Raw genomic sequence first — 23,678 nt, forward strand, 5'->3', positions numbered from 1 at the left:
TGAAAAGTTATGGGCTCCTGGAAAAGAGTGGATTCCAATCTTTCATTCGAATGTAACAACTTTCAATTTCATCACCGAATAAAACAAAGATTACAGCCTAAAAAACAAAATTGATTGATCACGCCCGAGAAATAAAGGAGAAGAGCGCTGTGATTATACACTTTTGGAGCTGCTTGATTGGCTCTATTGAATTGTGCCATCGTCCACGGTTGGGCTTAAGGTGAAACGAACCGAAACGTTACAAATTACGGGGGGGAAAGCGTAGGCTTGTTGATTGATTGGTTCATTGGGGTTTATGGCACATCGACATCTAAGGCTATGATGCGCCAAGCTTAGTCTATTGCAACACGGGGCCAGAAAAAGGAAAGAGCTACAGTTGCGAAGTATGTGTTAAAACTATGACCATGAATGTGAATAAATTTAAACAAATATGACCAAGCGGTAGGAATTGAAAGTAAAATAACAGTCGGTGTAGAAGGCCGAGATCTGCGAGGAAATTAAAACCATAGCTGTGTGGGCTGAGCGGTTTATCACCTAGTAGTAGGGCAAGGTGTAAGGAAACGTGTTCTTTATAAAGCAGTGAGAAGTGTTTGCAACGGCACTGGTCATACGTAGGGCATTCGATGAGTATGTGCATATTACTTAGAGGTGATTTATAGTGTCCACATTCAGTGGCATCCACCCCGCTCAAGAGAGGCACATGTGTGAGACGGGTATGACCAATTCGTTAGCTCGAGATAGAGAATACATCCTCATAGAAGCCCTCCCGATGACGGGCACTCTCCCACTCGCTCAGAAAAGGTTTGATTGCATGTAGTTTGTTGCCTGTCTTTATTGCTCCACTGCAGCTGCCACCTTGCTTGGATGCAACGTTTCAAAAAGTTCTGGCTACCTTCGTATGGTATTTGGTGCATGTCGATTTTTCTCTCATTAGCAGAACTGGCGGCGCAATCATCCGCTTCATTTCCAGGAATGCCAACGTGGCTAGGAACCCAGCATAGGCTACTGTGTCAAGAGTTTTCTTTGCAGCCGAGATAATCTTGTTCTTTAACTCAAAGACAAGACAAGTGAGTACGGTTAATTGACATGACTGCCTTTACAGAACTCAAAGAGCCTGTGTAGAGTACCGCTCGAAGAAGTCTTTTTTCTTTGTTTAGTTATGTAATAAACAGTTAGCAGCAGTTCATACAGCTATATTGTAAATATAGTGAGTGTCAAATTCGTTTTTCTAGTCTTTTTTTGTCTCGTCTTTGTAAAAACTAGCATACTCCTGATACCGCATTTGGAGCTCAAAAACTGCCTGCCTTATGATTTCCTGTGGAACAACCCTTTTATTATACTTGGTCGCAATGTATGTAGCAGTTGTTCCATGGTGCTATATGTGGTGGGTAATGGACTAGTAGAGGCTTTGCATTCATCCCAATAAATTGTGCAACACACTGATTCCTCATAGAAAAAGGAGGACTAGGGAAGGTTTGTTTTAAAATGTGTGCCCTGAAACTTGATATTTTTAATACTATCTTGAACAGGGTGCTCGGCGACCGAGCGGACTCTGACAGGGTACATAAAGCCCAGAGAAAATCTTCTATACTCCAGTGGCAGCTCGTTCGCTTTTGCATGAAGGCTAAGCATCGGAGAGGTGCGAAACGCACTAGTAGCTAATCGCAGTCCCCGATGATGAGTTTAATCTAACATTTTCAGAACTTATGCCCGGCCAGGGCCAAAGACAATACTACTATAATCAAGCTGAGAGCGAATGACGGATCGATAGATACGTTACAGGCACGGTCAGTCAGAGCCCCATGATACATGTGACAAGACCTTAAGGATGTAAGGATGTTCAGAAATTTGACACATGAGTTTTAAACTACTAATGTGTGGAATTAAAGTAACTTGGAATCAAACACAAGGCCTAAAAACCTGTGTTCATTTTTTACAACAATAGACAACAATAGAAGTGATGTACAGGCTCAGGGACGGTACGTGGAGAATTTTACGTCAATGAGAAAAAGAGACACAAGCTGCTTTTCGGGAGAAACTTTTAAACCATCTGAATCGGCCCATATGACCAAGTTATTAACCGCAAGTTGGACCCGACGTTCACAAATTGAGGAATTACAGGATGAAAACGAATATTTTTAGAACAGCAACATTTAAAAAAATATTGTACAAATGGAGGAATCGCACGGCCAATAGAATTACGTTTGACGGTAAAAAGAGTACACTCCCTTAGGGGATATTCCAGTTTCCTATAAAAACTCCTTAGAGAGAGTTGTCCCCAGCCTGACGCGGAAAGTACGGTACTCCAGATAACTCGGTAGAGCACTCAACATTTGGCCTCGGAAACCGAGATCGAATAAATCTTGCAGCATGCCGTCGCGCCAGCCCGCGTCGTATGCCTTCTCCAAACCAAAAAGATGGAAAGGCGCTATTGCCTGTTGACAAACGCCTGATGCACGGTAGTCTCAAAGCGGACGAGATGATCGACAGTGGACCGAGCTGAACGAAAGCTACATTGGTACCTATCAAGAAGGTTGTCTCGTTCTAGATAAAACATGAGCCTCTTGTTAGTCATATTTCCCAATATCATGGAAAGACAGCAAGTTAGAACTATAGGTTTGAAGCTAGATGCACAAGAAAGACGTTTGCCGGGCTTCAGCACTGGCACAACAACAGCAGTCTCCCAGGAGGTAGGAAAGTGACCGTCAAACCAAACGCTGTTCAAAAGGTACAAATTTAGCTCCATAGTGGATGAATGAAAATGTTATAGCATTTTATGGTAAATACCACCCTGTCCAGGGTCAGTTTCTTTGGAGAAAAAAAGGGACATTTGAAGTTCGTGTAATGTAGATAGATTTTTATAGGGTTCGTGCACGCCACCTAATGTAATAACAGCTTTTTTTATGCTTTCATCTTGTGTTTCTGAAAGGTTTGAGTGTAATGTTGGGAACTAGAAACATACTCGAAGTGCTCACCGAGGATGTCAGCCTGTTCCTCGGGACTTGCAGGACACACTCCATTTCGACTCAAAGGTGGGACAGTTAATGCCCGGTAAGAGTCGTCGATTTTATGCACGCAATCCCATACCTCCTTGACAGATATTGTGCTGTTAATCGAGGAAGCGCACCCACTAAAACTTTTTATTTTCGCTTGTTTTTGAAAACGCCTTGCCCGTGCCTTCTTCCTTTTAAATTCACTTAGATTGTCTGGTGTAGGGTATCGCCAAAAAATGCCCCACGCTTCGTTTTGTTTCTTTTTAGCCGCTCGGCAGTCTTTGTTCCACCACGGTTTTGGCCGTTTAGGAAGCGGGGTGGACCTCATCGGTATGGTAATCATTGCAGCTTACAATATGTGTTTTGTGAGATGGTATGTTGCTTTATCAATAGAGTTGATGTTGAGATGAAACAGCTAAAAGAGATGATTGTTTTTAAAACGTGCCCAGTCAGCTTTTTCAAACTACCTCTGAGGTGAACGCGATGAAAGAGTTACGTGAGAATGGTTGAACTCTAAGATGAGTGAAAACTGATCACTTTCGTATGGATTTGGGATGATCTTCCATGAAAACGACGGTAAAAATAATGGGTGACAAATTGATAGGTCTGTAAAAATAAAAGTATCAGTGGTAGAACTAAGCAGTATACACCAACTGTGTGTTTACAAACCAGCCCGCTTTACCCACACAAGGTGTAGGCACAGCGAGTACGCAGAAAACAAATTAGGCAGGAGTGAAGCGTTTGCGCATGATCAGTACCGACAGCATCGCCCCTGCAGTGGCGTGACTTCAGTGAGTTGAGTTGGTCTATAGCTTTATTTGTGTTAAGTAGACACAATCCTGAGGAAAGAAGAAAATGTTCAACGACAGCCCCTCTGGGATCCCGCCTGCCACTCCGTCAAAGGGAATTGTAAGCATTAATAGCTCCTGAAAGTAAAAAAAAAAAAGGTGGAGGAATTTGACTAATAAGGTTTTCAAGCTCTTCAATAGTTAGCTGGTAACTGGGCGTATATACAAAGAACAAACTGTAATTATACAATCTAACAAAATGTGGGCTGCCATTGCCTCCACCGAAGTCTGCAGGGTAACTTTGCTACATGGAGTTGAACGTTGCGCAACAACTGCAACGCTTCCAGATGAATGATGTGCTTGCGTCCGGTCCTTGCGAAACACCTGGGAGTACTTTTATATGTTAGTGTGACTCGCTTTTAGATGCATTTCCTGCAAGAAAAATGCAAAGGGACAATTATCAACTAGCAGCTGCTTACATCACCATATTTAGGCAGGAGGCCTCTACAGTTCCATTGAAGAAAGAAAGACATTCCGCATTCTAAAAGAAATTCAGATCGATATATATATATATACTAGATGAAGCAAACACAAAATAAATTTAGATGCCTTTTGGTGCCTCAATACGTGGATTGTCTTCTTTTTTTCTTTTTTTTTTCTTAGCAGCGTATTTTGGCCGTTTAACAAGCTCAGAGGAGACGAAAGGAAGGGACTCTGCTTCAGGAAGGTCATCATCAGAAGGCGGTACGCTCTCGTCCATTTTTTCGTCCGCCGAGAGCTTTGAACCCTTGGGCGGTGGAGGTTTTTCTATCTGCCCGGGCTTCTGTTTGCTGCTGGGGGCACTAGAAGAGAGCCATCCAGCTAGCTTCTTTGCTTCATAACATTTTCCAATCATTGTTCTAAGTGCTTTGCAATGGAAAAGAGAGACAATTTCGACAAATGCACAGTGTCACTTGTAGAGTGAACTACGAGAAATCGAGGATATTTTTCCGGTTTATTAGCTTTTTCAAAAGTAAGAGTTACGGGGCAGTCACTTTTGAGGGGTCGCTCCGCTCGGGGTTTAGGAGCGCGGCAAGTCATAAAAGGCAAGGGTGTTTCGAATCCGCGGTGCACCGCCCACCACCGAGCCCAACAAGGGGTTAGGCAACGTACCATAGCAAGAAAGGGCTGGTGACATTCCTCTAACAGTGCTGACGGGAAACTATAACCAAGCGTGGATCCGGACGAGGGTTTCTGTCACCACCCAAGGTTAGCCCTTGCCGCCAAAGATGTTGAAAGAGAAAAGAAGGACAAAAAGAGAAAAAAGGGAAAAGGTAGAAGAGGAAAAGAAAGGTGACTAACTGAATGATCCTGGTCGGGGCGAGCCAGGACACCCGTCTACGAGAAGCAGGGAGGCCGAAGTGGTATGTTGCTTCGCCCGGGGGGCCCCAAAGCGTCCAAACATACCCCGGGCTCAGCTCAACCGCCAGGATCCTCTTTCCTCCGGACACGGGTTACGCCACGCACATCCAGGCGTGGGTGGGTGAATCCACAAGGCTGGGGGTTCGTAGTAATGCCACTCACCAAGCACCTCTACTAAAGAAGGTGACCCTGCGTGTGGGTATGGGATCCTACGTGGCTGGGGTCTGTGGTGACGCCACTTACCAAGCACCTAATACCTAAAGTGTAGGCGCCCCCTGCGGGGCGCGTAGCCTTATGTTTCTCGAGAACAAATGCAAGAATATACGACTAGAAAATTATTCCTATCAGAACGCTTATTGGAAGTTGTTTCAATATAAACGTATGTTAACCAAACGTCTCAAAACTACATTTGTAAAATCAAGATGCAATCTCGGCTCTCCTTCCGAGCTATGGATTCGTTTGTACGCTGTGTTTGCTCGAATAGATGCTAAAGGGTCATCATCCTTAAACACTATGAAGCTATCGCTTCACTCCGGGATCATCAGTGGGTACGGTGAAAGCACCGGGAGCAGAGCACTCAACGCGTGCCCCGTTGACTTGTTACAGACCCTGCTGCTGTCCCTCGCCTTGGCTTCGTGGTATACATTTTGATGATTCAGCACCTCGGGTGACGACAACCAAGTGCTGCATTTAAGCAGAAAATGACTTCATCCTCGGAACCCTCCCAGAACTTCTTTCAGGTTAGTTACACTAGTTCTTCAAAAGTGATAAAATATTCCTTATCGTTGTGCCTAGCCCACGCACATTGTTAGCCATTGCATGTGACTGCTTCCATGTTTGCATGTTATTGTTGTGTGGTGATACAGAAGAAAATCCGGGTTCGACAGTCGAGGAATTGTTCGCATCTCTTATGGAAGGTCACAGGGCCATTAGAAACGATGTGTTTGAAGTTAACAAACGACTAGAAGTGACTGAAACAACTGTGACCAGCATTGGTGTGTGGACGATCCAGTAGAAAGCAATGTTAAGGAAATGTCAGATAATACAGAATCTGTCCAGAGCCTAAAACACTGCGTCAAGAAAAAGCAGGAGACTCTGAATTACTAGAGTAGAAAGATAGTCGATCTGGAGGACCGAAGTCGGAAAGATTCCGTTGTTTTTTTGCGTTAACAATTCTCCAGGCGAGACAGAAGAAGTACTGCGGCACAATGTGATTAAAGAAGTGGTCGGAAATAAACTGTGCGTAAAGTGTTCTTCCGTAGCACGAATTCACCGGCTGAAGAGACCTGCTGCGAATCGGCTAGTAATACTTTATTTACAAGACTACCAAGAAAAACAGTCTGTACTATGTAACACTGAAGAACTAACAGGAACGCGCAGCTTTGTTCAAAATGACTACTCTCCAGAAACGCAAAGAAAGCGAAAAGAACTTTGGCAAAGTGCAAAAACAGATAAAGAATGAGGAAAGAAGCTCTCACTAGTAAATGATAAACTTAACATTGACAACACGTACTACGTGTGGCATAATAAGGCACGCATGTCAGTACAGTCTGAGAGTAGTGCGGCGTCTAACCCATACCGAATACAACCTCCGGCGCACTACTTACGTGTACTATATGTGAATGCCAGAAGCATAGATAACACAGCTGATAGTCTTGAAATATTGCTTATTTCTTCCGATCCTCATTAAGTAGTACTAACAGAAACTTGGTAAACATGACAGAATGCATCATGATGAAATTGTTTCACCCGGTTATCTTTGTGCAGACGCGATCGTGACTCACGTGGTGGAGACGTAGCGGTCATTGCAAAATCACATATTAATGTGATCAGAAAAACACACCATGAAAGTTTGTTTTTGAACGTTTTATTATGAATTTTCAATTTTTTGGTGTGTGCTGTTTATCGAGCTCCAAGCTTCAAAGATTTGTTTCAAAGATTTGTTTCTCGGTAGTCTAAACGATCACCTGCTGGCCGAGCGTGGGCGAAATGTGATTATAACGGGCGATTTTAATTTACCCGGTTTAGATTGGAAGCAGCTGGCCTAGGGAGCCTCCATCAGCAGTGATGCTATGGTGGACATGATGCTAGCCTTAAACCTTGATCAAATTGTTCGTGAGTGCACCCGTGAAAGTGCTCTTTTAGATCTTTATTTTTAGTCAAATATTTTCTTTTGGTGTGCTTGGTGTTGACTCCAATATTTCAAATCATCGCCTTTTTTTCCCTGCTTAACAGATTAGAAGCACGAGGAATCGTTCTGTTTTAAATAATAAAGACTTGGAAATAGGTATTGACGAAAACATTATTGATTACCAAGAGGCTAAATTAAGTTGTACCTTTAAGGATAATGTTGGTAGTTTATGCGTGAAGTTTAAGGATCCTCTACATTTTTTTTATTGAACATTTTGCACCTCCGAGGAAAGCACGAAAACATCGCGAAACTCATAGGGTTAGTCGGTAAATTATTCAGATTAAATGCAAAATATAGTGACGTAGAGGGCAACATGCCACTTCAACTGGCAGGGCAATTTGAGGAACTAAAACAGGTATTGGTGGGAAAGGTGAATCTTGAAAGAACAAAATTATTTAAGGTAACGCTTCCTGGATTTACATAAAGTGACCCACATTTTGGCGTAACCTTGGACAAAGAAAGGAAGTACTGTAAAAAAAAAAAAAACTATAGATGGGAATTTTGTAACTGAGGTTAGTAACCTAGCACAAGCTTTCAAACGGTACTTTCAAAACGTATTTAATGCAAAAAATCAACACGAGGTGCAAAACTAGTCAGTCAGTTGTAACGATGTTTTGTCCATTTTAGTGGAACCACGTAAGCTGAAAGTTAAGTAGAGCTCTTGTCCGGATGGTCTTCCCAATGCTTCTTTAAAGCGCTACGCCGAGCAATTGGCAGATTTTTTAGCTAAGATTGTTCAAGTTTCTTTACTTACCGGCGAAGTGCCTAACGACTTGAACAAAGCTCGAGTAATATCGATTCATAAAAAAGGAGACAAATCTCTACTGTAAAAGTATCGACCAGTATCAATGACTTGTAGTTGTTGCAAGTTACTAGAACACGTAGTGGCCGGTTACATTTAAAAAAAAAAACACTTAGAATTGAGAAGGGTATCTTATCGGCTACGCAGCATAAATTCAGGAACGGAACGACAGTTCATGGGTTTTTCGCAAAACTCGATGACTCGGGGCAAGTTGATGTAATTTTCAGATTTTTGTGAGGCCTTTGACAATGTACCAGATGGGTAACTGCTTTACAAGCTAGATCGTTTAGGTTTGCCTTGTTATATTCGTTCGGATTGCAGCATATTTAAGAAAGATAGCTCAGTTAGTAGATGTAAATGGTCATATTTCTGAGTTTTTGCTGTCACATCAAGTGTATCTTAAGGGAGTGATTAGGGCCTTTGCTTTTCCTGATATACTTTAATGATCTCTCTGAAATAGTGCCGCAGTCGTTTTCGATCCTATTGTTGCGGACGACTGTATTTTACGTAAATAAACGCACTAACTTTGCTGTCGACCATGTTGCACTTCAAGATTCTATCGTCGAAAGTGAGAAATAGTGTGAAAATTTGGACAAGAACTTGAATATCGAGAAAACTGTGCTTTTGAGAACTACAAGGAAAATAAATATTAGTTCAGTTGAGTACCGCTTACTTAGCTGTGCTATTCCAGAAGTCACTGGCTATAAATATTTAGGCGTCACCACTGCTAATTTCTTAACATGATCATCAGATATCTCGAATATCTCTTCCGCAGCATTCTAAAAACTGTGTTTTTTAAGGCGTAAACTTAAACACGTCCTTAGTAACATCACGCCTTTTGCATACAACAACAATCGTATATATATATATATATATATATATATATATATATATATATATATATTGTGAACAAAGAGGGGAGAAGGTGATTATTGAATTTATTGCATTAAAGTTAGGGGAAGGGAAAGAGAAATTCAATAATCACCTTCTCCCCTCTTCGTTCACAATATTACCACGGCTGCACTTGTTAATCTTCACTCATTCCCATTATATATATATATATATATATATATATATATATATATATATATATATATATATATATATATATTGTTGTTGGCTTAGATTGTTTTGGTTTGTTTTCTTGTATTTTGTGCTATTGTGTATTTACATACATTTTCATCTGTTTATATTTTGTTCTCTCTGCTTGGGTCAGAGAACTGGCCTGCAGTATTGTGAAATAAAGAAATAAACTAAATAACTCCGCTAAAAGCTTGAACCAATATAAATGACATGCACTATCGCTTTAGAGGAACAAAATGCTATAGCTGTCAAAATATTACACCAAAGTAAAGCCACGTTCCACTCCAATACCGACATCAAAAATGCTAGGTAGCATTCTTAAGAAGTTGATGGTACCATTAACTTCCTAGCTGTCCTTCAGCGGGTTGGATTCTTGGTGAAAGAGCAGGGGTTCATGACGTCCCGCTTGTACTGCCATCGCTTATGCCGTGTTTTTGCACTGCTTTTACAGTCGTCCTTGTCGTCTCAGCAGACGATCTGCTGTTGTGTTTTAACAGCTGATGTTGGTAAGTGATCCCGAGCGCGTCGTGGTGATACGCTGCTCGCTCAAGGGGATTGCCGTCGTTGTGCAATGCCAAGCACGTCTCGTTGTGCTGCGAGATTCGCACACAACCCGATTTCTTTTAACTACTGCAATCCATTATAGGGGACGAACAAAACAAAATAGCCGTTGCGCACAGCACCACTATGAAAGCTCCAAATGTCTGTATTATGATTATCTTAGGTCCTGGTTTATACAGCAAATTTAGACTACCATCACGTCTGGTCCACTCCTGCGGCCGGGCTAGACACATGTCTCGCTGTAATGTGGTACGAATGTGACGTCGGCTATAAAGCTGATCACCCAAGCCGGCAGTTTCGGTTTCGCCGTAGTCTTCCGAAACAAGACTTCTAGCCAAGATATCTACAAAACTACTGATTACATTAACAAAAAGTATATCTAGTAATTCAGAGACACTTCATATACCAAAAAAAAAAATAATAACACCAAAGTCAACAAAAAAAAAATTGACCGGAACTATTTTTAATTGCGACGTCATTTGGCGTAATTAACGAGAAACATGAGCAGTGTTCCAAATTGTATTGATTTTACTCCAGGATAAAGGTTTTTGAACTTGGCGTTTGAAAGCCTACTCGTGTTTAGGATAGTGTGGCTCTAATTATGACCCGCACGAGTAACTCGGAAGGTTTGGAACTAGGGTGCCTACATGTCTGTCTGTCTCAGGGTGAAGACATTCATTGTTGCCCTCAATGTGCCAGCGCGTGAAGCTCTGGCGCACTCGGTGCGTGACTTGGGCGGTAAAATGGCGTCTATGCATTAGCCAAAGCTACGCCCTTGAGCTGGGTGACACCGAATTGCGCGCCTTTCAAAATGCATAAAATAAAACGATTGGGCGGAAAAAGGGTTGAGATGTCACCACTCAAGCAAAAGCGCGCGTGTGTACGAAGGCACTCTATTTGGAACACGCAATGGGTGACCGACATTCCCTACCAACCGATGTCCAGGCTCCCCGTTGTGCCTTAAACAACACGGAACGCTTTTTTTTTGTTATAACTCACGTGCTATAATCGCTTACAAAAAATCATCAATTTGGAAGTTCTTTACAATAGTTGCGCTGGAACCTATATCCTTCCCACGACTTACCCGACGTAACAAGAAAAAATATTGTAAAATACAACTCGAAAATTCATGCATTTCACTTTGAGAAACGCCATTCTCTGCCTCAGTCTTGTTTTTAATCACTTTGTTTCTCGTGCTCGCAGTATTTTTACTGTGGCTACACTGCATTTCTCAGGGCCATTTCTAGAACAATGAGATAGCTAACACGCATAGTTGTAAACAGTCTGACCCCTTTTCCTCTAGTAAGAAAACGATTTTCCTAGCAAGGTTGAAGAGTGATAAAAACATCAAACCATTTGTTCTCAAAAGTAAACGCTTTATCTGTTTTTTTTTTTCTTATTGCACGCGGGGAAAGAAGGAGAATGGGACTACCATCACATCAGAAACCGTGAGCTTGTTTCAGATAAGTACTCCAATATCTTCCACTCGCAACACACACGCTCTGCGCGTGTAAAATAACGAACTCCAGACTTTGTTGCTAAAGAAGGTGTGGACCTTTTAATTCTTTTTTTTTTTTCATTTTAATCTAGCCTTTCTTACATATAAGAAAACTAAAACGAGGAAAGCAGCATTGAGCGAATTGTGCGGCGGGCGTTTTGCTCTCGTGTACTGCGTTCATTCCAAAGGTGTCAGTGCGGTGGAAGCTACGCATTCGCCGCACCAATCATACGTGTATATTTTACCACGTGATCATGCTCCCGCCCGTACACGCGCGCAGAGATCGAGGTCACGCGATGAAAGCGAAGCGGTTGTTGGGCCCCCGCCAGCGCGTTACCGCACAGTCAGCTTCAGGGGGTAAACGGTGTATACGGTGTCCACCTTACGTGACTGGAATTTTGCTTCTTTACCTGTCGCCAGTTTCCGCGCCCGCGGAAGAACAATAGAGCGGGGCGGCCTGCACGCCATCATGTGTAGACCTGTCTGGGTTTCTCACGGCGCCCGGCTCGCCGTCCTTTTGTCGCGCTGGTGTGAGAACGCGGGCTGCTCTATCGACGAAGCCGCGAAAGCACGCGGGAGCCGTGCGGCACTTTCCTTTCCGAGAGGCGAGAGATAAAATAGAATAAAAAAACAGTCGGTGTCGCGGACGATGGCGCCATTCACGAGGAAACCTTTTTGCCGCGCGGCCGAAGAAGACGGGCGACACAAAGACAAAGTCGAGGTATTTGCGCTTGCGTGCGTAAAACCTTGACTTGTTTCTGGTCGCCGGAGCGAAACGCCGTCGTCGTTGTCGTCGTCGTCACACGCGCGTGCGCTGCACCGGCTCTGCACCGAGACCGGCCTTCCTGCCCGGCCATGTCCGCATTCACGCCTCATCGGACCTCACCGACGACTCGCTCGTTAAGAGCCGTTGGAAGACGAGCGGAGAAGAAAAAGAAAAATACGAGAAAATAAAGATGGCGCCTAAGCGGTGACTCGGTTTCTGCGCTCTGAATAGGCTGGGGCGGAAAAAAGGTTAGGATAGGGCTCTCTTTGGGTGCGCGTCCAAGAGAACGCACTCTGAAGCCGCACAGTGCTCATGAATCATATAAAGAACACTGTCTGCAGATAAGTTGACAGAATTATCTGCGGAAACTCCTTATTACTGATTCGCATGACGGATTGATCACGTGACGACATGTCCGCGGTTCGTCCGTCTCCCAGGAGCATCCATACGGGGGAGACAACGAGCAGACGCCAACCAGGACGGACCGAACTTGTTCGCCACCCCACAGTGCAGCGAAACTCCAACATGGCACCGTGGCACCGTTGTCCAACAGAGAAATCTGCGTTTGCTACTGCGATAAAGAACCGTACGCCGCTGTTACGTACAGATCAAAACAAAACACCGTGATAGGCTTCGCGTGAAGCGCCACCAGCTTTACTAACCATACGCATGAGAGTGAAACAGGCGCGGTCCTGCACGAGAAGGGTTCGGCGTGGAAGCGACGAAGTTCTGGGCTCGCGGAGGGGCGTTTGGAGATGCATTCACGCACTCCGCGCTCGTGCTCAACACTGAAGCACACCCCAGTCCCAAGAAAGGTCTTTCTCGGTGAAAGCCTGATTGGACGTGAAAGAATTATCGCGGCGTGCTAGACGAGTTTTGACGGAAGCTTCTTGACACGGACCCGGAGGATGACCGGAACCTGCGTCGCGTCAATCGGACAAACTTTCTGCAGTTTTTTTCACGCGTGGAACCAAGAATCGCTCGACAAAATGAACCAGCGAACGCAGAAAAAACAACGATGGGCCATTTTTGTTTTAATCGTCCAAAAAACAACAACGAGAAAGCAGTGTATTGTTGCCAGACTAAACGCTTTTCAAGACAATCTCCCGCCAAAAATGCGGAAGTGAAAAGGCACTCCACCATCCACTTTATCAGTCCGCTCGTCCGCGGACGAGGCGCGGATCGCAGGAATCGGTGACGTGCCGGTCACGTGGTGCACGGTCCGCGGGCGAAAATCGCGATTCGGTCCGTCGTGTGGATCGGCTATTAATGAAGCATGTTCAAAGAAGGCTTGCTTCATACATGCTTAAAACATGTCATCAGACAGTTTTTCGCTGACTAATGTGACAAGACTGTAATGCAAAAGAAGAAACACATCTCCGACAGTGTCTGCAGACTTTCTTTCTTATTATGTGACCGCGTCTGCTTTCCCGCAGGGCACCTGAAAGAGCCAATCGCTCCGCCGCAGAGTGAAACTATTGGCTTTCTCAGATGAATCGCCGTAAAGCAGACGCTCCAGATGTCTTCAAGTGCATTGCGCGAAACGCCCGCCGCCCATGAGCTGGGCCATAGCCTCCTCGATACTCACAAAGCCTGGCACTTCGACGGCGGAGCTATAGAATGCCCGGTCGTAGATTTGGAGCGCGAGGATCTGGTAGCACAGAGCAATTCTCGGGGAGCCTGTAGTCAGCGCACAACTTTTGCAGCGGCAAGGACCCGAAATGGGTTTTCAAACCCGACGAGAAAAGAAGCGGTAGCGCGAAGATCGCGAGGAGCACGAGCGGACATTCCATCTCTCGGGGCAAGTATGTTTCGGCGTCTCGTCGTAGGCTCTCCTCTCATCCGTTGTCTGCCGCTCTACCTTTCACTTTCAGCGGCCGCGTCTCGTGGCGATCTGCCAGGCCTTTTCAGTATATAGGAAGCTATGGCAGGGCATACCTAATGCGGTAACACTTTTTTTTAAAGCAATTCGTGAACTCTGCATGGACCTGGATTGCTCCTGTTTGTTTGTTGCAGCGTATAGCGAGGTCATTGGGAGGGAGTGTGTCAGCAACGGAGCGAGGTTGTTTCTTTTGACTTCAAAGCACGCGTAGGAACGTGGGCTGCGTACTAGGGTAGGAACTATGTATTAGTAGAATCATGGAATGGACGCGGAGGGCACTTCCAAGTGCCGTTCGATCGTTAAAGGAGCAATGCAACAATTTTTGTACTTTGCGCAAATACCGCTTAAAACGGATCCCTAACGTTAACGACCCATGATTCACGCGTTCGTTTTTCACACCACGCAATAGAAGTCCCAGAAAAAAATTAAAGAAAAACGAGCAGCGTTCACCCCCTCAACTCGCAGCCAGAACAAGCGGCCACGTGATCTGGAGCCGATTATATGCCGCCTAATGCCGCCAGTGTTGATCATAGCCACGCGCTGGGGTTGGCAAAGCACAGGGCACGCGCTGAGTTCCAGACATTGTTATGGCTCGGCTGTTGTCGTCGTTGCAGCGATTGGACACGGGTCACTACCCGGATGCTTCTCGAGCTAGCAATTATCGCGACCCTAAGCCGAGTGCCACGCAATGCTCGGGTCCAATCTATGAACCGCATTCAAATATCGTCACTTGGGTGTACTGCGATCCCCACGTTACGTCATCAAATTTTGCAAAGTAGATATTGAATGAAAATTATCGCTTTTGTCCTTGAAATTACACCGCAAAAAAGGAGTTTCTTGGCCAGCGGCGTTGCGTGTGAGTATCCTTGAGTCCCAGGTGTAGGTGTACCAGTACGCTCGTGACAAGTGAAAAACATTCCAATTGCATATGGTTGCACCGCTCCTTTAAAGACCCGCATCAAGCGATGTCGCATCTTCATTGCATTGGACGGAATGTCTGATCCAGGCATTTTTGTTTTATGTTCTAGATAAGTGCCACCTCCTTTCATTCGTTAGAAACGTTCCCGCACTCGCGGTAATAACGGCGGTGATTAAGGCAATCTTTCCCCGTCACCCAGTTAGAAGAGAACAATGAACCAAAAATTACAATAATGTTTGGAGGTGGGCTAGTCGGAGGTGCATGGTAGACATAATTAAATCAACACAAAAAAAAAAACACAATAAAACACAAGGACAACTAGAATAAGGACACAGACACAGCGCTGAGTCACGACTTACTTGCTTTTTTTGTCTTCTTTAAAACACATCAAAACAAGAAAACAAAGGAAGGAAAAAAAAAACCAACAAGAATTCACCGACACACGAGTCAGCGCTGTTTCTGTCGTTTTTCTTTTTCTGCGCCTTTTTAATTATATGTTAACCAAAAAATTAAGCGACAAACGCCGCCGTGAATGGGCGCCTCTGTTGTTAGACAGCCTGCCACCTTTGTTGTCTAGAGATGAAAAATACGACGGGCAGAAGCCCTGCCCGCTCTTTTAGCAGGTTTCTACCTTTACCTGGAAGAAACTCAAGGCAGTGTTACTATGGTGCCTGGAACGCGTCTCCGACTGGTGCGTTTAGCGCGTCAAAAAAGTAGTCCCTCGATTTCCACCTGATAACGTCATAGAAGTGTCATGCTGTCGCCAGTCGCGATCCTGGCGGCGTCCCAACAGTTGCGGTGCATGTAGCAGACGTTTGTTTTGCTGCAGGTCGCTCTCTCCAGTGGGACCAACGAGGTAGAGGAGCTTAGAGCGATAAACCGGGGTTCCGGTCTGCACTCGAAAGTGACCCCCATAAGGCGGCTGCCATTATACGCAAATTTGACCGCTCGTCACATGACCAAACCAAATACGTGACGTCACAGAAAAGATGGCAGCGCCCATGCAGTGGCTGGCCCCAGCCAGAGCCGTGTATTGGGAGAGTTTGGCCAATAGGCGGAGCAAAGGCCGCCGCCAGCGCCGAATATTCCCCCCGCGCTTAGAGCGTAAACTAAATTTGTGACGCAGTGTCGACCAATCAGGAGTCCGCGACGTCAGAATATTGCAAACGACATTCAAAGCGTGAAATAGAAGCGTTCAATCTCGGCCTCTCTGCTCCATCTCATAAATTTTCGGCAGTGAAGACAAAGGTACAGGCGCGTGAACCTAGCTCAGCAAAACGCTTTTGTTTGTACGTGAACTCGTGCGTAGGAGCCACTTTCCAAAGCCACGCGCTCGTGCCCATGCCTTTGTCTGCACTGCTGATGTTGGCTTGTTAGAACAGCGTCCTGTGACTGGCGGAAAGAAAACAGTGCAAAGGGTGGGGAGCGCGAGCGTCTCGAGACGCGGAGTCCCGCTCGGCTCGTGCGCTGGCTTTGGCAGTGCTTTCTTTCGCCGTCTCAGCTGACACGCTGTTTCTAGCAAGTTGGCCCTGTTTTGGAGCGCACGTTCGTTTATTTTACACTTGAATATTGGCGTGACGAAAACCTCGCACGAACAAAGTTTTCAGTCACTGAGAGTTACACCTTTTAACTCTAGCGACGCTAAAACGGCTTGAATTAGTCGTGTCACAAATTTAGAGCTCACAACCACCGCCAGGGACTGTTTCGCGGCCTGTGGTTGGCCCCGAGATGCTCGCCTATTCAAACCAATGTATGGCCAAACTCTCTCGATAAACGGCTCTGGCCCCAGCTGGGCCGGAGCTTGTTTGATTCTTTGTTGGTTGTCGTTCGCCTCGGCGAGTTGATTTCAGACGCGAAAGCCGTCATATGAGGCCGGTCGAAAGTGACTTCAGAGTTCAGCGTGGTGTCTGACGTAGGTATAACGTGAAAATACTGAGGAGCGGTGTGCATTTCGCTGGTGACCGACGGGGATATTGCCACGGAAGAATCTGCCCTAGCTGCGTTGCTCGGACCTCGGATTGATTCGGATACCGCTAGGATAAAATTTAAGGCGACGTTTCTGTGCTCTGGTTGACCATCGGAATCTTCGAAGTCTGCGGTGAAGCGTGTGCAATATATTTGGACACACAAGTTTAGCGACGAAAATTGCGTGAGTCGTGCTTGGCAGTGGGCAATCGTGGTGCCGCTTCGTTCAAATGACCGAAGGCTCACTTTGGTTGTGCGGCGCACCGGAGAGCTGCCTTGAAGCTGGTAGTTGCCGTGCCGTACTAAATGATGCTGTGCTGCTTCCCAAATTGTTCCGGCGTAGACGTGCACTTTCACGGAGCACAGGTGTGCGGCGTACCGAAGAGCTGCCTTCAAGCTGGTAGTTCCTGTGCCATGCTTTAGGTGATGCTGTGCTGCTTCCCAAATTGTTCCGGCGTAAACGTGCACTTTCACGGAGCACAAGTGTTCCAGTTGATATTGATTCCGCTGTTCTGTCGCACGCTTCGTCGACACAAAAGTTTCATCAACACTCATTACGCGAATTGCAAGCCGTATGGACATTTCATTGCGCGTGTTACCTACCCAGTCCACCCGTTCACGCCGCTTTGCGACAACAGTCTGCAGCGGCTCATTACCAGAAAAGTGGTCCCACATCCATTTCAGTTCAGTTTGCCCACGGCAGTCGCCAAATACCGAGGGAGAGAATTTATTCGGACAGAACGCCACTAAAGCAATGCAGCTTCTTTAGTGGTCAGGGTAGTCTCTCTTTTGTCAGTTTTGTTATATAGTCACGGGTGCTTGCTCCAGTCCTATCTTCTATCAATATTTACTATTCTGAAAAGTTCCAGGCCATGCTCAGCTGTCATCGTATGTTCTGGTGGAGGTGCTGGGTACTTTGCCCATAGCCCTTCACTCTGCGTGCACCGTGGCGGCTCCCCAGCCGAGTTGCCCGATAACGGGACACGGGTGGCGGACTATTTCGCGTCTTAAACCCTTGGCGAGCCGTGAACCAATAACTGTCCCGAGCCCAGCAGAAAGACCGCAAGACGAGCAAGTACCACGAGGACGAACCTCGAAAATACACCACGAAGAACCTGAAATCCGAGTCGGTCGCTGCTACCAGCAGGAACCACCGGAATTCGGTCTTTTGCCAGAAAAATCCGAAGCTGACTAAGCCAACAATGACAAACCTGTATAGCAGTGAACCGCGTCCACTCCCACCATTGTTTGTATGCCCGTCGCACCTCACACTCCGACGACCTTTCACGCATGGTATATGAAGATGTCCAGGGCTGGATTGAACAATATGACCGTGTTGCTCGCCACAGTGGGTGGACAGACAACCAGCTCCTGCAGAACCTATACTTCTCGTGGAAGAAACTGTCAGGCACTTGCTTGAGAACCACGAATCCTCCTCAACGTCATGGGAAGTTTGCAAGATCAAGCTGAAGTGCACGTTCATCAGCCAACTTTGACGAGAGAGAGCCGCATTCCTGATTCTGTCCAGGACACGGACCCAACAAAAGCGTCGCTGCCTTCGTGGAGGATGTTTCGCGCTTTATCGAGCACCCACGCCAACCCTGGTGCTACTGAAGACGACAAGATATGAATCCCAAGCCCCTCATGTTAGGGACAGCACCTTCGGCAGCCTTGTCCGCAACCCCACGACAACAGTCGAAGGGTTCGTATCACCGAGACTTCCATGTACACTGCAGGCCGAGCCTGTCACTATCAACAACTCCTCAGCGTCTCGACACTCGAGTCGTCCCGCTGCAACTTCGACGCCAGACTCCCAGGCATCCGTAACATTATCCACATTGTTGTCCGGGAGGAGATCAGGAAGCTACTTTCTGCCATCAGTTGCTTAGATTTTATTTTGATTGCTGAGATTGTTTCGGAACAAGTTCGACAGGCATTTCAACTGAAAACTTCTTCAGGCAAAGAGGCATCTGACGAACCGAGGGCGACTTATGCCACAAAGTCACGACGCCCACCACCAGCTACCAGTTAATATTCAATGCCAATTCAACGAGACACCCTATCGCCGAAGCATTCCCAACATTGGAAAGAACCAGTGTAGGTTCTTGCTGAACAAAGCACACCGAGGAAAACGGAGGTGCTACGAATGGTCGACCGAACACCACTCTGCTACCACTGCATGAGGCCAACCATGTCTACTGGAGGTGCCGGTACCAATGAATTGGCCTGCAAGAGTGTGCCGAACGACCTTCGACCATGTCTCGAGGAGCGTCCGCGGGGCATTGAGGATTATCTTCGGGGACCTTTGCCCCTGGTGCTGACATTACCCCGAAGCTCCTGATCCCCGTCACCTCGACAGGAGGTAAGCCCGACAAAGCAGGTGAGCGGCAATGCAAGGGCAGTTGATTTGGTGTTGGTTGTTGTCCAAGGACAATACCTAATAATTTGCCGACACCATTTATCTGTGTCCATGCAATGAAGCTCACAATTTCCAACTTTGACGGAGAATGCCGCTGATTGACTTGAAGAAATAGAATGGTTGGTTGTTCTCAAAAGTGGACACCAAGCATCACCCGACTTCACTTTGCCCCACAAGACTTACACAAGTTGCAGTGGTCGCGGGATTCAGAAAAAAAAAATCGCTATTACGAAATAGAAGTGAAATGGCTTGGATAGCAAACAAACACTGTTGCCTGTTGCCAGCCATCAAGTCAACACTACAGCAAAAGGCACAGCCAAGTAAGCACTACATGCCCGAGCTTGCTGCATTGACGCAGAGAACTACCAGGAAAATTTGCGGATTAGAAGCCAGCTCTGCAGCTTCAGTGCCTCAAATGTCACTGGCCGCACACGACGTATGATTACAAGACGGCATCTGTCGGTCAAAGCTGCCGCTCGACCAAACTGAACACCGACGTGCCAGGAGCGTCATCCGACAACAAGGAGCACAGGTACTACGACTGGACGCCTGACACGAGACTATCGCAGAAAGAACTCGCTATGGAACCATTTTCTAATAATCAATAATTATGTAATTAAGTGGAAATAAACATATTTGATACACTAACCAGATAAACATATTTCCGCTCGCCTTTGCGGCTTCAGAGTCACTACTCAAAGAATTATGTTCACGGCACGTGCTGGACCTTTTGAGGACACCCGCCGTCTCTGACCCCTCAATATTAATTAATGGTACATACCAGACTGGCAGACTGGTTGCATTGGGCTGCACTCGTTCCACTTCTCCTGAACATGTGGCGCGTCCGAAAACCAACTCCAGTGATGTGAAAATGTTGTTTATTAATTTATTCCCTCCAAGGGCCTCTGTAGGCATTGCGGAGAGGATACTTAAAGCTACACACGTGATAACATCAAAGCACACGGACATTGATGAGCACAAACAGGCCCAGCTACCGAAAATAAATATTACACTAGTAAGAAATAATTGTAACAGTAAGAAAGCACAAAACAAACAGAGGGACAAAAACAGACATGTACAAGCTTTCAGTTTACAACAACATATATTTGACGCCAGCGAAGTCTGCACCAAAAACCGTCGGTGGGGAAAGGGGGAACGAGCAAGAGGGAGAAAAGAAGGGAGAGAAGGTTGAGAGGGAAGAAAAGGGGGGGAGGGAAGGGAAGATAGCGTTTCCGCATACGAAGCTGATTGACGGCCGAAGGCCGAGGGGGGGTCTAGTTGTTCAAGGTTGTGCAATTGGAGTCCGAGAAAACGCCGGCCTCAGAAACACCAGTTCTGGTTTTGTCAACGAGAGGGATGGGGAAGCAATGTTATTCTTGGTGGTAGTCATCCTATAAGCTTCAATTATCTCCCTCCCATAGCGCTCCCGGTGTCCCCCAACTACTTTGGTCTCGTTGAACAAAGGCGTGCATGCCTGGCACTCCTTACCGTGAACTATAATAGGATGCAATGACCCCTCTGGCTGTGACGCGCATTCAATGTGGTGTTCTCGGAGGCGATCATTTATGCATCGGCCTGTTTGGCCGATATATTCCGCACCGCAGGTCAAGGGAATCGAGTAGACTTTTTCTTTTGCGCATCGAACGAATTGAGAGCCGTGTTTTTTTGCACATGCTGGGGGGGAACTGGCGTTGTTAACCAGTTTGCACATGGAACCCAGTTTGAACCTGCATTTGAAAATGACCTTGGTGCCAAAGCGGGACGCGAGAGACTTGACGCGGTGCGCCACGTTATGCATGTAGGGAATGCAGGCGATCCTCCCGCCCGGAGCAGCCCGTGAGGTGCGGGGAGTTCGATTTACGATGAGCCTCTGCGTGACAGAACTGAGAAGGTCCATCGGGTACCCTGCCTTGAGAAGGCGGTTAAATTGTGTTTTCACACTCGAGGTTGAGTGGTGACTGCACGACCTGCTGCGTGCAGAGGTGATCAACGAAGTGACCACCCCCGTCTTAACGGACCTGGAATGGGAGCTGGAAAAGGGAAGAACTGGTTTCTCCGAACGTTGCCGAAACGCCCAGCAGATACCCGTCTCAGTCGTATTCAACCTGATGTCTAAGTACTGCAGTCCCTCCTCCGTGGGGTCCTCTCTCTTAAAGTTGAGGCTGCCTGCCGCGCTGAGAAAACAAGGCGAAATAGAATGGACCGGGGTTCCTGTGGGGTGAATTACAAGATAGTCATCCACATAGCGCACTACCTGACATCCGGGCACGATGCTCCGTAGTTCCTCGTCGATTGTCCTATCAACGAAGGAAAGATAGATTTCACTCAGCACCGGTGCCAGGCAAGACCCAATGCATACACCTGATTTTTGAATAAACACTTCTCCGTTCTGCTCAATCATTGTAGAGCGGAGGTAAAGCTGGAGCAACTGGATAAACCCAGACAGTGGAATGCCTGAAGCGTTCTGGAACCTGCACAGGCCGAACTCATTGATGGCCTCATCAACGCACTTAATTAGGAAAGGAATGTCTAAACATCCTCGATGTCGTAAGAAAACACTGACAGTGGAACGGGCGCGTTATGTAAGGGAGTCAAAACCGTAATTAGCTCGTTAGAGTTACGAATTCGGAACGGCTGGGAAGGGGTGAGAAGGGAGAGGTGTTTTTGGAGAAAAAGCGCAACGGGCTTCTGCCAGCTTCCGCCTTCCGAAACAATGGAGCGGAAGGGTAATTCCGGTTTGTGAGTCTTCGCTGAGAAGAACAGGGATAAGTACTGCTTGGATGGTTTCATGACGGAACTTTTGAGTTTCGGGAGATTAAGCTCGGAGCACAGCTCTTTAACTCTGGACCGAACAGACCCCGAAGGCCGCCCCTTTACTCGACGAAAGTTTTTGTCAAGAGCTTGTTCTACCCTCTGCCGGTACTGGTCCTCACCCATGACGACGAAACCTCCAGTCTTGTCGGCCTCAAGAAGCTTGAGGTCTGAAGATCGGAGTTCATCCACAGCTGACTTGACGGAGAACTTGGTGGAGGGCGCCGGCACAGGGTGGGTGCACACGGATCGCACCGCTGCTCCCAGAAACTCGTGGCGTTCTTTTTCTGGAACCGTTGATGCCACCTGATGCACCGCAGCTAGCTGATCGATTCTCGACACCTGGGAGTCCGGTGCAAACTTGGGGCCACATGAAAGGGCGGTCTTGGTGTTCTCAGAGAGCTCGACTCCGGAAATATTAATTGGCGGATCAAATCCTGAGCTCGTGTTAGCCCGGCTTGAGGTGGCCACCCCCGCAATTACATTCCTCCAGGATGACTCCAAGAGCTGCGCAGCGGCTTCTTGCAGAAAGATAAACGACGCGTGCTTGCCGTAGGATGGTCCGAAGCACGATGTCATGAATCCCGGAAGAACAGCCGCTGTCAGTCGGAGCTCTTCAGACAATTCTTTGCGTGATATCTGCATGATCCTGTGACCTGATGACCAGTTGTGGGAGTGGAAGCCGAGGGCTTGAAACACCGAGGGGTGCACGACATTCTTGCGGACGCACAGACCCAATGTCCGGAGGCGCAGCTTGAGGAGGGTTTGCCTTGAAATGAACATGGCGGCACGGAGGAACGTGGTAGGTTCAAACGAAGATGATGGGGTCTGAATGTGGGATAAGGGGCGGGTGGGGTCGTGCGATGGGTGCTGGGGCAGGGGGCTGGGACGGGACATGCTCACTTTTACGTATGAAGACTTTGACGAGCGTGTTGGGACAGATGTAACAGTAAGAAAGCACAAAACAAACAGAGGGACAAAAACAGACATGTACAAGCTTTCAGTTTACAACAACATATATTTGACGCCAGCGAAGTCTGCACCAAAAACCGTCGGTGGGGAAAGGGGGAACGAGCAAGGGGGAGAAAAGAAGGGAGAGAAGGTTGAGAGGGAAGAAAAGGGGGGGAGGGAAGGGAAGATAGCGTTTCCGCATACGAAGCTGATTGACGGCCGAAGGCCGAGGGGGGGTCTAGTTGTTCAAGGTTGTGCAATTGGAGTCCGAGAAAACGCCGGCCTCAGAAACACCAGTTCTGGTTTTGTCAACGAGAGGGATGGGGAAGCAATGTTATTCTTGGTGGTAGTCATCCTATAAGCTTCAATTATCTCCCTCCCATAGCGCTCCCGGTGTCCCCCAACTACTTTGGTCTCGTTGAACAAAGGCGTGCATGCCTGGCACTCCTTACCGTGAACTATAATAGGATGCAATGACCCCTCTGGCTGTGACGCGCATTCAATGTGGTGTTCTCGGAGGCGATCATTTATGCATCGGCCTGTTTGGCCGATATATTCCGCACCGCAGGTCAAGGGAATCGAGTAGACTTTTTCTTTTGCGCATCGAACGAATTGAGAGCCGTGTTTTTTTGCACATGCTGGGGGGGA

At 46.8% G+C, this 23,678-nt stretch overlaps 1 pseudogene; it reads left to right on the forward strand.

The window, feature by feature from the left end:
* Window positions 1-22,853, forward strand: part of LOC120850428 — a 52,109-nt pseudogene extending 29,256 nt beyond the window's left edge.
* Window positions 22,854-23,678: the final 825 nt, after the last annotated feature.

This window comes from Ixodes scapularis, unplaced genomic scaffold, assembly GCF_016920785.2.
Source record: "Ixodes scapularis isolate PalLabHiFi unplaced genomic scaffold, ASM1692078v2 PGA_scaffold5__190_contigs__length_132052651, whole genome shotgun sequence".
NCBI classification, from domain to species: domain Eukaryota; kingdom Metazoa; phylum Arthropoda; class Arachnida; order Ixodida; family Ixodidae; genus Ixodes; species Ixodes scapularis.